This window comes from Myotis davidii, unplaced genomic scaffold, assembly GCF_000327345.1.
Source record: "Myotis davidii unplaced genomic scaffold, ASM32734v1 scaffold393, whole genome shotgun sequence".
NCBI classification, from domain to species: Eukaryota; Metazoa; Chordata; class Mammalia; order Chiroptera; family Vespertilionidae; genus Myotis; species Myotis davidii.
In genome coordinates this window covers 1,321,936-1,338,218 of record NW_006285913.1, presented here as the reverse complement: position 1 = coordinate 1,338,218, position 16,283 = coordinate 1,321,936, and the positions used below count along the sequence as shown (strand labels likewise).

The window sequence follows — 16,283 nt, the reverse complement described above, 5'->3', positions numbered from 1 at the left end:
TGATACAATGATATATCTAATCTCTTTCAATATTAATAGCTGTAAATGAGAATCTTTAACTCAGGAGGGCAAGGCGCTGGTTTTGCAGCCTGGAGTCATTTGATCTCTCTTCTAATTGAATACCAGACCTTTAGCCGAGTTCCAGAAATACGACACAGAGACCCGTTCCACAAAAGGGCTCTGAGATGTGTCTTGTTCACCAGAGTGGGGGTGGAGGGATGAAAAAGTCACCTCTTTGTGGGAGAAAAGAAGCATTCTTTTGGAATCAGCTGATCAGAGTTCAGGTTGTAGCCCAGCCTGTGTTCCTCAGTATGCTCACTGTGACTAAGGAGGGGTAAGAGCACCCATGCCAAGAGTCACTATGAGGCTCAACAAATACTCAGTGTTTTTTTTTTTATTTTGGTCAAAATTCATTTTTGCTAATAGAAAATAAAAACTTATTCCACTTTCAGTTTCATACTTGAGGTTTCTAATTAAAAAAGGAATTTAAAAGAATCATTTAATAATCCTGTTTTAACTAAAACAATGAAACTATGGCTTTAAAAAAAAAGTAGTCAGCACCATTTACTCATAGGCATTTCAGAATTTGTTCTTGTTTCTGGAACTTTGCTTTCTATAAAGGGCAGGAATTGCAGCACTATCTGGGACAACCACTGAGAAGTGAAGAAATCATCATGAAAGGAATCAGTGAACAATCAGCAGGGTAATTTGGACTGTAAACACTCCCCTCCCCTCTACATTAACTTGTGAAGGACGTGCTCTGAAGCACTGAAGTATGAAGAGTCAGACTGTTACTTGCTGTTAGAGTTCATCTTTTTAGCTAATAATAACTCTCTGGCATAGATGCTATTGGTCTTAAATGCCCTGTGACTTTTAGGAAATGTTGTAAATAATTTGTATTTAATTCAATTTATTCAGAAATTAAATATGTTTAATAAGGTTCACTACTTTGCCAGAGTATCTGCTGGTTTACTACCTCTCTAAAATATAAATAATACATGTAAGTAAATCATAGTCTTAAAATACACTTAGAATGCTGTATTATATAAAGCAAAATATATTTTTAACAAAATGTCTATAATTAGATGCAGCTGAGAAAATAAATCCAAAGTTATGACAGGGGAGACTCACTCTCCCCTGAAGCTGTGCTACATGGAATGCTTTCAAAAGCATGGGCCCTTAAAGCCATTCAAGGAGAGGTAAGCAGGCACCATCTCCTCATTCTTTACTATAAGATTCCAATTGGGGCTGGGCCAGAGATGAACATTTCTAAACACTTCAGAAAAGTCCACAGAAATGTTAAAAGACTTTTAAGCAAAAGAATGTCTGTCTTTCTGCATCCACGAGTAGTAGTGCTCATCAGACTTTCCTAATAACACAAAGGCAAAGGCAAGTCCATACACTTGATCATATGTCAAAGGAATGGGAGGTGGACGATTAGGTCACCCTTAGTCAGAGCTTCTTCTGGCTTTTCCCTAAATGCTGTTCACCAATATGAGTCAGGTGGACCTTTGTGAGAGAAGTGTTTGGTGGCCAGGACCTCTTTGGGGCATTTCTTTCTAAATGGAATACACAATAGATAAGAGAGTAGAGGAAGTAATACAGGGAAGCTACTCTTTCAGTTCAGAAGGAGTTGATGAAGCCCATACATGCATTCAGGAAGCCCATGGGATTCTCTAGCTGTGGTTAGTGGCTAATGTGGTCATTCAGAATCAACACTGTGGACCTTGGCAGTTTTTCCTGTACAGCTCCAAAAACTTCAGATAGGAATTCACTGGATTCAAAGGCCCATAGGTAAAATGAATTGGCATAGTTACAGAGCCAAGAGCTCCCACCCAGCGTCTTTAAACCTCTTCCTCTGATGGATGTACTGTAACAGACTAAGTTCCCATCATTGCTGTATATCACTGTCCACATATCCCGCAGCTCACACTCAGAGGGTGAGGTATACGGCCCAAAGACTGGGATGAGACTTCTACAGAATACAAAGAAGTTCATCAATAGTGTGAGGATGGGTGATAGCATGCCCTTTGAGAAGTTTTTGGAGAAGAAAAAGATAGTGAGTCTTGAGAAATATACCTCCATTTGACAGACAGAGACTCCTTATGGTAAGCCAATCAGATCGATTCTGCTTGAACCTATTTTAATATAATTTTTACATGACACAGAAGCCGTTATAAGAAAATGAAGACCTGAAGAAGTACATTTATTGAAGATTTGATGAAAATTAGAGAGTTGTGTGAAAATGTAATAGGACAAATGGTATAAGCTCCATATTTTGGGGTAGCATGTCCTGAACCCCACCATATTTAAAAGGATATTTATTTCAACACTGTTTATAATAGTAAGAACTTGAAGGCGGAAGGAGCCCTAAAACTAAGTACTATTGATAGAAGGGTGGTTAAATAAATTATTGTAATCCATACTATGGAATACTATACAGTTATTAAAAAGAATAAAGTGGCCCTAGCTAGTTTAGCTCAGTGGATAGAGAGTCAGCCTGGGGACTGAAGCGTCCTGGGTTCGATTCTGGTCAAGGGCACGTACTCAGTTGCAGGCTTCTCCCCGGCCTGGGCCCTGGTTGGGGCACATGCAGAAGGCAACCAATCAATGTGTTTTTCTCACATCACTGTTTTTCACTGTCTTTCCCTCTCTCTTCCACTCTCTCTAAAAACCAATGGAAAAATATCCTCGGTTAAGGATTAAAAAAAAAAGAAGTGGACAATGATACTGGAATAAAAGATCTCTAAAATAACATTGGGTGGAAAAGAGCAAGTCACAGATGCTTCTTTGCAAAGCAAAACAAGATAAAATAACCACTATATTAATATATGTGTGTATATACGCATATGCATGCAAAATAGCAGTGAAATGACTAGAAAATTATGTTATTAATTGTGAATAGGGGAATGTATGTATGTGTGTGCACAGGTGCGCATGTGTGTGTTGGGTGATGGAAGGTGTTAGGGCAGTGTTCTCAACTTTCCTAATGCCGCGGCCCTTTAATACAGTTCCTCATGTTGTGGTGACCCCCAATTTCATTGTTACAAATCGAACATAATTAAAGCATAGTGATTAACCATGAAAACAATATGTAATTATATATGTGTTTTCCGGTGGTCTTAGGCAACCCCTGTGAAAGGGTCATTTGACCCCAAAAGGGGTCACGACCCACAGGTTGAGAACCGCTGTGTTAGGGGGTCTACCATATTTTATTCTACATCCTTTTTGTTGCTTGAGTCTTTTACAAAAATGCAGTTATGTACTGCTTGTATAATAATATATAATTTCATAAACAACAAATCGAAATTTTATCTTCTTTTGGGAAAAACACAATAGCATAAAAAGTCTTAGAATATGCCCGGCCAGCAAAGCTCAGTGGTTGAGTATCAACCTATGAACTAGGACAGTGGTCGACAAACTCATTAGTCAACAAAGCTAAATATCAACAGTACAACGATTGAAATTTCTTTTGAGAGACAAATTTTTAAACTTAAACTATATAGATAGGTACATTGTTATTAACTTAATTAGGGTACTCCTAAGCTGGCCTTTGCTAAAAACGTCCTCAATCTGATTGAGGTACGTTCGCTGAAGTCGACCCCTTCCATGTCTTGTGTACTTGCTTTACTAGGAGGTCACAGTTTGATTACTAGTCAGGGCACATGCCTGGGTTGTTGGCTGGATCCCCAAGTGTGGGGCATGCAAGAGGCAGCCAATCAATGAGTCTCTGTCATCACTGATGTTTCTATCTCTCTCTCCCTCTTCCTTCCTCTCTGAAATCTGTCAATCTATCCTAAGACTTAATATATATATTAAGTCTTAGAACATATCAGTTCTGCCTCCTAAATTCTCTGGACCATTATTCCTTATCTATAAAATGAGAAGTTATTATCTAACTTCTCTATCAATTTTAAATTTCTATGAGCCTATAATTTTTCACTTTGTTATTTCTGTATTTTTATTTCTTTTTTGTTGATGAGAGAGAGAGAGAGAGAGAGAGAGAGAGAGAGAGACTGATTTGTTGTTCCTCTTATTTATGCATTCATTGGTTTATTCTTGTATGTACCCTGACCAGAGATCAAACCCACAACCTTCACAACCTTGGTGTATCAGGATGGTGCTCTAACTAACTGAGCTACCTGGTCAGAGCCTTTTTGTATTTTATTTCTAATTTGTATTTAACAATTACTAGGGCTCCTCTCTTCCTCAGCACTTCCTACGGAGGTGGCAGCCATCTCCTACTTGGCACCATGACTGCCCTCACACCCCTCATGAAACCCAAGACTGTCAAAAAGAGGACCAAGAAGTTCATCTGGCACCAGTCAGACCAATATGTCAAAATTAAATGGAACTGGTGGAAACCCGGAGGCATTGACAATAGGGTGCATAGAAGATTCAAGGGCCAGATCTTGATGCCCAACATTGGTTAGGGGAGCAACAAGGAAACAAAGCACATGCTGCCCTGTGGCTTTCGGAAGTTTCTGGTCCACAAAATCAAAGAGCTTGCAGTGTTGCTGAAGTGCAACAAGTCTTAATGTGCTGAGATTGCTCACAATATCTCCTCAAAGAACCACAAAGCCTTTGTGGAAAGAGCAGCCCAGCTGGCCCTCAGTGTCACCAATCCCAATGCCAGGCTGCACAGCGAACAAAACAGACAGATTGTATACACATTGTATTTGTATTAATAAAATCATAAAATTCTGCCAAAAAATTACTAGTTCAGTCTTACAGGCACATTACCAATGTAACAAATAATTTTTTTTTGTCTGAGTAACTAAATTATGTCTGCCATGAGTGTGGCTACCTACTTTTACATTTAAAATGATAGAGTTTAGTTTAGTTCTTTATTTTACCAGAATTACTATAATGCAATATGATTACTGCTATAACGTAGGTATATATGAAAAAGTATGAAGGAATATATAGAAGGGAGCCTCTAACTATGTTTTGGGTGATCAGAAAATGCTCCATAAATATTTAATCTCAGTTCTATATTATTAGTAGAAATTCCAGAATTATGCAGTAGACTATTATCTCCGAAATAGGAACATTAGTCATCAAAAGCAATAGCTGAAGCACCAACCCAAACATAGGAATAGAAAGTTAAAAATGTCCTCTGGGATACAGACATTGGAGAAATAGAATGAGTTCACAAGCTCAAAAGCAAAGCAAGAATACCCACTCCCCCCATGTCTGTTCAATACTGCAGAGCAAAATGACCAAATAAGATGCCCCTGCAGTGGAGGCAGAGAAGTCAGGTTAGGGCAAGTAAAAATGCTCTAAGCCTTGGGAGCCCTCCAGAGGTAGGCAGGTTGCTTCTGGGGGAAAAAAAAGATGGGGGGCGGGGGGTGGGAAGGGGAGAGGAGGAAGGACCTAATCACAGTCTACACAATTTCCCAGGTTATTAGTGCTACATTGGTGTACAAAATGGGAATTCACTCTGGTAGTGCTGCTCAGGAAGTATTCTAAAGACTGTGTTTTTCTTGCTGTGATGTTTGTAATGGTTACAAACTTCAGTTAGTCTACCCAGTTTAAGCAGTTTTCCTTAACAATGCCTTTGCTTTTGCTTTTAACCTCACATCTCCATAGGGCAATCAAATATTACTTGTCAAGAACAGAGCCAACACTATGAAGATTCCCAAATAATTAGACATAAATGCCAAACATTTAAAAAAGCACAGATATTAGATACCAATCCTTGCTCTCAAAGACACAGCCCACCTTATGAGACATATCTAGAGATTATTGCAGTAGTGGAACTTGAAAGCATTTACTTGGTATGAAGCAAGGGGGAAATTTAGCTACTATTTTATATTTCACTCCTTCTATGAGTAACATGGTTGTGTCTAGTTTTAGCTAAATCCTTGTCTAAATGTCCTGTCCTGTCATTGTGGATTCAAGATCAGGCCACTGATGGAACTTAATGACTCCATAAGAACTAGGGATTCATCTGTTCATGACAGTTAATTTCCAGTACTATTGCTTTAAGGACACATTTGGTATTTCTAAATATAATGCTTATTAAATAAAAATCAATATGTTAATTAACTTGAAAGTGTTATCTAATTTCCTAATTGGTATTTGTGATATTGTGATTAGTAATAAGAAATATACATTTGGTCTTCATCCCCTTTTCTTGGCTCACAGTTCTGAAGAAACCCTTGGAAATCCCTAAGTGATAAGAGCAACAATGATATCTTTTGTAATGTTAATGAATGAACTTTGGCCCTGACCCAAGGATAGGGGCTGATTGTCAATAGGAGCCTACCTTGTGTTCAGAGGATTGGAGCTTTCAGTCCCACCCCCTGATTTCTGGTAATGAAGCCTCAATAAAAAAACAAAAAAAGGATAGCTCACTGGCACTTTTTCAGAGAGCCACCTTGCCAGTCCCAAGCTCCATGAGGACAAACGCTCTGTTGGGGACCTAACCCTATGTATTTCTTCATCTGGCTGCTGATTCATATCCTTTAATATTCTTTGTAATAAATTAGTAATCTAGTGCATAAATGGGTTTTCCTGAGTTCTGTGAGCCATTCTAGCAAATTAATCAAACCCAAGGTGGGAGTCATAGGAACCTCTGATTTATGGTCAGAAATGGAATCTGATTCTATCTCTGGGTAGAGTGTCAGAATTTAGTGTCTGAGAATTGCTTATTGGTGTGGGGAAACTACCACATACACGCACATTAAAATTGGTACCAGAACCTCTTTAGTATTAATGCTGGTTTCCAATAGCAAATGCTTTGGAGTGAAAATCACTTAACTTCGGTAATATTTGCCAAGTTTCCCCCATTGTGTTGTTTTAATTTGTGTGACAAGTTTCACCTCACAAAGTGCTTCCTCCTGCTTGGTTCTTTTAAAACACACATTAAAATCTGTTTATATATTAATTTCTACTAGAATCACAGACATCTCCTCCTCCATGTCTCCTCCCCAAAGGACTAAAAAGGCCTCTTGAGTGGCTATATATATCATTATAAACACTTAATTACTAACTATGCCATAGTTAGAGTCCATCTGGTCTGTACTCTCCATGCCAAAAGCAAATTCTTTCAAGCTGTGCATTTTTACCATTAACTTTACAGTGTGGCTTTCGAATATCAATCAATTCTTTAAGAAATGCAAATGTTATTTTCCCTTAACTTAGCAGTAGCCCTGGGAAATACATATGTATAATTCCTTCCTGGCTGTGCACATTCTGTAACAATAATGAAAGCTAGAAGCCAGCTTGCTATTGGAGGCCATTTAACTTTTTGCTTTCCTCTTGTGCAGCTAGGAAGACAGTGAAAGTGTCTTTATGCAGGCTGTTTCCAGGATTAATCTTTTTAAAAAAAATTTTAATTTTTTATATTTTTTTGTTAATCTTTACCCAAGGATATTTTTTCCATTGATTTTTAGAGAGTGAAAGGGAGGGAGAGAGAGAGAGAGAGAAAAAAAGAAAAAACACAAAACACATTGATGTAAGAGAGACACATTGATTGGTTGCCTCCTGCACACACCCCTACCAGAGCCAGGGATCGAACCTGCAACCCAGGTACATGCCCTTGACTGAGAATCAAACCTGTCGGTGCCCAGGCTGACATTCTAACCACTGAGCAACATTGACCAGGGCACCGGATTAATCTTAATCCGTTCTCCTAATTCTATTTCCATTTCTGCTGCTGGGCCCCTTGCCTACAGTGATCTCTCCCTCTAACTCAACCTCCAGGGTGTTCTATGGCCCTTCCTAGCCTGCCTTAGACAGCACTCCAGGGTCATCATCTGTATTCCCCTTAACACCAATCCCAGTAACATACATATGCTCTAATGACATCACTAACAATTCCCAAACACAGCATGGGGTTGCTTGCCCCTTGCCTTTTTACACATTCCCGCTGCCTGCAATGTCCCTGTGCCCCTGGATGATCTCCCATCCATCTTTCTAAACTCAGTTTAAAAGACATCTCTCCTGTGAAGTCTTCTCTCAGGCTCTACCCTGCCCTGGCACAGTTGAGAATTCTCTCCACTGGTTCCCATAACAGTGGGCCTTTCTTTATCTCAGTATTTATCACAACATATTTCATTATGAGTTTTATGACTATCCCTTTAATGTCTTGTGAGCTCCTTAAAAGTGGGGATTTTTTTCCATTCTTATATCCCCAATTGTTAGCACCATGTTTGCCACCTGGCAAGTAATCAAGAGGTCTTTATGCAATGAACAGAAGGAGGTGATACAAATCGGAGAAGTATGCATTTTCCAGCTCCTCCATGCACATGGAAGCATGTGAGTCCCATACTCATGAAGATGAATGACCTCTGCTCAGAGTAGGTTTAACTCCCTAACCAAGAAAAAAAAATTAGAAATGACATCATCATTTGCAGATCCCTCTCACCAACTGTAAACTCTGTGCCTAATGGGACATGGGCACGGATCATGGAAGTACATATGCCATGGAGGGGGTCCAGAAACACCACTGTAACATGAAAATTATTTTGAGCTGAAGGCATTTGAGTTCCTGAAATCCCTTATCTGCCTAAAAAGCAGAGCCTCCCAAAAGAACTCAATGGTCATAAATCCTGTTCCCAGGTGTAACCAAGGAAGACTGACTCTTACCATCACACATAGACAGTGTCAAAAGAAACTATCCTATCTCCCATCTATTCTCCTAAGAGCCCATTTATCTTTCCAAAAAGTAATTTCTTTCCCCTAAGTGTCCTTTGTTCCTCTTCCCTTCCCCTATTAAGATGTCATACATTTGCCCTAGGTGGTTTGGCTCAGTGGATAGAGTGTCCACCTGCAGACTGAAGGGTCCTGGGTTCAATTCTAGTCAAGGGCACATGCCCAGGTTTTGGTTTTGATCCCCAGTGGGAGCATGCAAGAGGCAGCCAATCAATGATTCTCTCTCATCATTGATGTTTCTATCTCTCTCTCCTCCCTTCCTATCTGAAATTAATAAAAATATTTTTTTTAAAAAGAAGTCATGCCCTAACTGGTTTGGCTCAGTGGATAGAGCATTAGCCTATGGACTGAAGGGTCCCAGGTTCGATTCTGGTCAAGGGCATGTACCTTGGTTGAGGGCACATCCAGTAGGGAGTGTGCAGGAGGCAGCTGATCAATGTTTCTCTCATGTTTCTCTCGATGTTTCCAACTCTCTATCCCTCTCCCTTTTGCTCTGTAAAAAAATCAATAAAATATATATTTTTAAAAATAAGTCATATGTTTTCTGTAAGTACCTTACTTCTTCTTACCTTCCCCTATTAAGATGGTAGATAATCCCTATATTCTAACTATTCCTTTGAGTTACATTTTTCTGTAAACTCCCCATGTATTTACTTACATGAATAAAAGTCTGTCTTTGCTCTTGCTAATCTGTCTTTTGTCAGTTTAATTTGCAAGCCCCCACAAACCAAACCTAAGAGGGTAGAGGAAAAGTTTTTTCTCCCGTAAAAAAGCAGACACACACACACACACACACACACACACACATCATTCTCTCTCTCTCTCTCTCTCTGTCTCTCTCTCTCTCATGTCTGTATATGTGTATATATGTATTTATGTGACTATGTATATGTAGTCACATGGACAACTGTTAATGCCTACAGAGCAAGGGAGGAATAGCACTTTATCCTTTTAGTTCTATGGTTTTCAAGTGGCTGGATCTTAGGATAAGGGGGCTTAAACACTAAAAATAACAGAACAAATAAAAATTAGCCTAAATGATTACTGGGTTGGCAGAGACTAGGTAAACGGAATCAACAAAAAATCCCCATGTCTGCTTCCCATTTCCAGCCTTCTCTCAAATAAGCTTTTTCTAGTTGTTCACTAATAACACTGACCTTCTCTGTCAACTTTCATGTAAATATACTAGTGAGCAATAATTATGTAAAAAGGGTGAAACCAAAGGGAGAAAGAAAATCAAAAGAACAGTTTTTCTCATGACTGGACCATTGCCTTGAATGAAAATGTCTCAATGTCTGTTTTCCCAACCTAAGCCTCAGATACAATTATCAATGTCTGTTTTCCCATCCTAAGTCTCAAGTACAAGTAATTTCAAAGTGGGTTCTCCTTAGTCTGGGAAGGTGCCCCCAGTAGCACTGGAGATGAGAGAGGAGATCCATCCCCCACCTTCAACCAGAAAGTTCCAGCTTTGTTCTGTTTTGAGGTTGGGCTCAAATTAAAGATTCTGTTTGGAGGAAGAGTTTTATAGCAAAAAACCAAAACCATCAAACAAAAAAAACCCCAAAAACACCAGTCCAGAAAAGGAAGCTATTGGCTCTGGTGAAATTCCATCTAGCTTTTTCAAATATTAGAATGGCCTAGCAGGCTGGGCAGAAACCTGTAGCTTCCCTTCAGCATAGTGTAGGAGAAGGAACCCAGAATAAGAGATAAGAGACAAGAGATCAAGGCCCAAGTCCCATCCTGCTGGATATGACTGTATGCTTCCCCATGAGATTTCCAGGCTTCATGAGGGTAGCTACACTGTCTGCCTTGTACATCATGGAACCCCCAGCGCCTACCACAGTGCATAGAACATGGCAGCTATTCAATGGCTAGTTGTTGAAAAAACAATTGAACAGTTTCCTATGCTTGTCTCAGGAATTCTGGATCCTCAACTTGCTAAGGTAACCTCTCTAAGCTTCAGTGCCATCACTGATAAAGCAAACATAATGGTAATACCTATACAGACAGTTGTTTTAAAAATCAAGTAAGAAAATTCATGTAAAATGCATAGGCACAATGCCTAACATGAAAAAGTGTCCAATTAGGGTTACTATTATTTTTGCAAAGATTATTACCATAGTACTCCTGGAGCAGGATTAAAGTTCCTCTTAGAAGCACTTTTTATTTGTAACCTCTTAAAGGGAAGGTAGATGGAGGCTCAGTATTTAGGGCAAATTTCTTTACTTCTCTAAATCTATTGTTCCTTATCTTAAAACAAAAGTAATAATGCCTTTCTTCCAGGGTTCTGATGGGGATAAATAAGGCAGCTTAGCTATTTATATAGTCAGTTTTCAATAAATATTATCCAGTTGTCAATTAACATGCTCATCTTGGTGGTGACAATGCTAACAGCCACACTCACAGAGTACATTTTGAGTCTAGATTAATCAATCCGTTCTCACAAGGTAAGGTTTACTTGCCCAATTTTATGATGTAGAAACCAAGGCTCAGAAAGGTTAAGAAACCTTCCTGACATCACACAGCTAATATGCAGAGCAGTGGGATTAAAACTGAGATGCACTTCACCCTGAAGCACACAATCATTTCTCTGCTTCAGTCCTGCTGCTACTGGAAGCCTTGTCCCAGGAACCTCTGCCTGCCCTGTCTGCACTGTCCCCAGGAGGGGCGTGTTTTTGAAGAGGAGCCTTACCTAGCACGTTGAGGCTTCAATCCAGTGCACCTCTGTCCCTCATGAATCAGTCAGCAGTGGAGACTGACATTAGCCCCATGGCAGGCAGGGACAGCACTGTCCTTTATACTGCTTGTGAGAGAAGCAAAGTTGTCATCTACGCATAAGCAAGCAAAATATTTTACAGTCTGTATTTTGAACTGGCCTAATGTCTATATCATTTTGTCTCTAGTCTTGTTTTTCTTCTTCCTTTCTCAACTTTTTCTAATTTGTATTTTACAAATGTTTGTTAGATATCTTAAAGCTTATTGCTAAAAAAGCCAGCAAACATGCACTACAGGGGTTCGCTTGAATGCCCTGGAAAATTTAAGAAAGAACTCTCTTCCCTTTCCCTCTTTCCCCTTTCCCCTTTCCCCTTCCCTTCACACAGAAGTGCTGTAACATGGGGCAGAAGCCCTGCATACCAGCCCAGACCCCAGCTGAGGGTCATGTGAGTAACATAGAAGAGCTACACACCTCCACAACCAACCTTCAGCACACTGTCTCACCTTGCCCCAAGAAGTAGTGAATGAGCGGCCACCCTAGACACAGGCTCCAGATAAATCAGAGACAGTAAAGAAACAGAGGCTTAGAAGCCCAAGCCTGTAAAACAGCACAACTCAGGCAGGATGACAGAATCAATGATAAGGGTGAATGGAGTCTTGAAAGGAGGTCTGGGGTGCCTGCTCACACGGCCACTGCTGCCTGATAGCCACCAGCACACCCAAGGCAGGAGAGGGATGGAAAAGGAAAGCATTGTACCTAGTGCTCTGTCCCAGGAAAGGCCAGGGAATGAGATTTAGGCAGTGTTTTCAAAGTGATAAGAAGGAAGAATCTACCTTACATCTTGCTGGCTTTTCAAGGCCCAATGTCACCAGTTTCAGGCTAAACCTGAAATTCTGATGGCTTTTCATGGAAGTCTCACCATCCAAACTTACTTTTTCTTCCTTTTTTACTGGTTTAAGTTGCCTCTTCCCATTGAAATGTGAGTGCCATGAGAAGGGAAGACCTTGTCCCATTAGTTCATCAAACTCTCACTGTGTCCAGGCCCTAATTTCACACTGCACATGCCACTCTCTCCACTCTAAGGAGCCCCATGTCACAGAAGGAACTGGCCCAGCACCACATTGCCTATGTATGGCATTGGGACCCAGAGTAACCTAGCTCCACATCCTCAAGTGTTGTCTCCGTAAATATTTGTGGCAAAAAGGCAAGAAGCAAGAAAAGGCATAAGGAAGAGGTTGTATGGGTTTTCCCCACTTCTACAGTCCCCCATGCTCCTGCCTTCCTCTGCAGAACTCCAGGACTTCTCTCACCTGGCCAAGACTCGTGAGGTCACAGCAGAGGATGATGAGTCTCTGAGAACGTGGATCATGTTCTTCCTGCTCATTGGTGTGTCGGCCAAGGCATCAAGCGCAAGGCACAGCATCTGGCTTGGAGCCAGCCATCAATAAATAAGAAGAATATGGATGAAGATGGGTGAAGGCAATCCAGTCCTTGGGATTCCTGACAGTGCTGTGGGTGACGGTGGCTCTCAGAGCACTGCAACAGTCCTCTAACTTAAAGAGGTGCCTGAGTCTCCCTGGGAGCTTCTTAAAAATATGGATTCCTGGGTCTCACCCTGCAGATTCTGTACTTCCAGTTAGGGAGCAGACACAGAGCCAGGTTTGGGAGTCATGGGATCCAATATGAAGGGTTACTGGTGATTAGAATCCACATGATGAGTTTCTCCCTTATTGTCAATGATGCAACCACTCTCTGTGCTGTATGGAGCCTTGTGTTCTAATAGGCACCTGGTAAATGTTACTTGATATTAATAGTAATAAAGCCTTCCCCTTTATCCTCTGAGCATCTTCTAACTAGGAATCCAGTTCCTGCCTCTCATTGTGAATGGTTGCCTTACAGGTCTTGAGCCAAGTTTAATATAATTCACTGGGGCCGGAAAGTGAGTCTTAAAAGAGAGCAGGTTTGGGAAAAGGTGAGATATGAATGGAAAGAAATCAAATACTGAGCATGATCTCCCAACAAAGAGTTGAAAATAATACAGTGGTCTTTCCAGCAGAGAAGATATTATTAACAACACTGAGATATAATAAAAAGTACAGTTACAAAGTACTTTTCCTTCAGAGAGCTCAAAGTATTTTACTGTATCATCTCACTTTAATCCTCCACAGTCTGATCTAATGGAGACCCTGGCTGGCACTGAGGTGAGGAAACTGAGGCACAGAGAAAGAAAGCAAAATAAAACTACTTGTACAATTCACTATGGAAGAGTCAGACCCCACATGAGGGCTCCAGATTCAAAGCCCAGCAGTCTTTCCATCAACATCTCAAAATGACCATGATGAAGTGCAGCATAGATTAATGAGACCAGAAAAATGGGGAATTTGGATTAAGAGTTGTTAGGCTCATACTAGCATATGAACTCAGATCTCTAAAATGGGTTCCCCAAAGACCAACACATCTGACTCTTAGCTCAGCCCTGGGTCAGCAGGATTAAGTAGCCAGCTATGGTCCATCCAGTGTGAACCCGGATCCCAATCAGGGCCCCAGGCATAGAGCAGGAAGGAAGAAGTGGGGCCTCTTCAGGGTGCAACACAGTCCCTTTGAGCACAGTAGAAAGTGGGGAGTGTCCCAGGGGGACCTGTAAGCCATCCCCAGCCCTGTCTTCCTCTCCACACTTTTCACAGGTGACTGTGTCCACACCAGGCAAGACCCTGGTCAGAGTCTCTGAAATTCTTCACATTTATCCAGGGCCATGCAGAATTTCTCTATTGAAATGCTTCACCAGCTCCTCAAACCCAGCAGGCCCAGAACAGCACCATCTTCCCCTGCAGGCAACTGTTCCATGCTTCAATGAAGACCACCAGCACCCAATTAATTCCCTAGACCATTCAGCTCCCTGGCTCTTCCCTTATCCCCCACAGCCAGCTGGTCACCATCCCCTCAACAACTTCTTCTCCAGGTCCCCCTTCTCTTAGTCTCTGAAACAGCTTCAGAGGAAGGTCAGTGCCTCCCTCTCTGAGCTCCACCCCTTGCAGCTCAGTCTATGTAATGCTGCCAAAGGGCAAGTTGACTGTGATGGAGCTCCCTGTAGCTCCCCATCACTTTTAGGACAAATCCCAAACTCTTGGCATTAGGTCAAGATCTTCACAATGTAAGCAATACCCTCTTCTCCAGCCTTGTTTTTTTTTTTTTTGTTTTTTGTGTTTTTTTTGGCAGGGACTAGGAAACGAATACAAGGACTTGGGGATTATCCAGGTGGAAAATGATTGGAAGGGCCCCCCTGCATCAATTCCTGCACAGTCCCATTCTTCCTGTTCCTATGCCTCAATTGTAGCAGCAAACAGCACACAATGCCCCTGTCTCATGCCTTGGCTGGCAGCTCCCTTCCCTTTTCTCTCAGCCAAGCGTGTGTATTAGTTTTCTAGTTCTCACCATAACAATGTACCACAAACTGGTTAGCTTAGGACAGAAATGTATTTTCTCACAGTTCTAGAGAACAGAAGTCTGAAGTCAAAGTGTCAGCATAATACTAATTTTCTCATGACATTATCCCTGTGTATGTATCTATCACTGCATTAGGGCCCACCCTAATTACCTCATTTTAATTTGATTACCTCTGAAAAGACCCAACTCTAAATAAGGTCACATTCTGGGGTACTGGGGGTTAGGACTCCCACAAGTCTTTTTTTGGAGGGGGGAGGTCACACTTTTTTAGCTCATAACAGTCCTTAACGCCACAGTTTGAGCACTACCTCCTGACTAAGCTGGGCTGGGTGCCCATCCCCCTACACTTCCCTGGGGTCCTGTCTATTCCTTTTCACACTGCATTATAAAGTCCACTTGTCTGTGTCCTCAACCTGACTATGACTCTGAGAGAAAAAAAACAACACAAGACTTTCACCTCTGTAGCTCTAGATCCCACCAGCCCAGTATTGGGTAAATCGTGGCCATCAAATGTTTGATGATGAATGAATGCAGATGATGATGAATTTTGCAAGCTGTGTGGCTGGCCTCCTTATCTGCCTTCACCACGGGATTATAAGGGAACACATGGTCAGCGGGCCCTAGCCTCAAGGACAGCTAGATGAGCTGCCAAATTTAGTCCATTTGTCTCATACCATCCTGGTCCCAACAGCTGGAGACTTCAGCAAAGACAGGGACCCATGGGGTAAAACTTCAGGAGCTCCACACCTTTGTCCTCAATGTCATCTTTCAACTTTGCTCATGAATGTTTGACAAAGCAAAGACAGATTTTTTTCTGGTTGTTTTCCTTAATGACCTCTCTCTAAGCCCTGTGAACCCATTTTTTAGATGAAGACCCTTGAGTTGGATCATCAATAGTAGACTCAGAGCTACAATATGCTACTCACTTTTCTTCCAATATGTGGGAAAGTCATGAGGCTTCAGCTGTCTTTGCTTCTTCACATTCACACTCCCTGCCATGTCAAAGGCCACCTGGAGTTGGCCCTGATCCCTGTTGTGGCTGGAGTAGCCAAAAGTATTGCTTTGTGCTGGGCCCTCCGCTCGTGCCCATAGCACCTAGTCTTCTCAAAGTAAGTTTTGAAACTAAAACTACTATCTTCTACCTTGGCTACCACAATAATGCTGAAGATTCATTTGGAAGTATAGATCACAGCTGTCCTTTAACAACCTGCACACCTAAGATTGTGTGTGTATTGACCCCTTCCTCTTTAACTTTATGAATTGTGAAACGGGGTGCTGTCACCTCTGTGCAGGGCTGCTTACCCAAGGGGACTTAATGCCCCTTAATGTAGGTGGCAGATCCAGCATTCCAGCCCAGATTGGCTCCAGAATGGAGTCCATATCCCTGGCTAACTCACCTTCAATGCCTTTAGGGCTTCAGAAATCAAAGACAGAAATAAAACTTTGAATTGAATGAAACTTA

At 41.3% G+C, this 16,283-nt stretch overlaps 2 pseudogenes; one reads left to right on the top strand and one right to left on the bottom strand.

Moving 5' to 3' along the window:
- Window positions 1-1,623: 1,623 nt before the first annotated feature.
- Window positions 1,624-2,307, bottom strand: LOC102757199 (annotated as a pseudogene).
- Window positions 2,308-4,228: 1,921 nt separating this feature from the next.
- LOC107182018 lies at window positions 4,229-4,688 on the top strand (annotated as a pseudogene).
- Window positions 4,689-16,283: the final 11,595 nt, after the last annotated feature.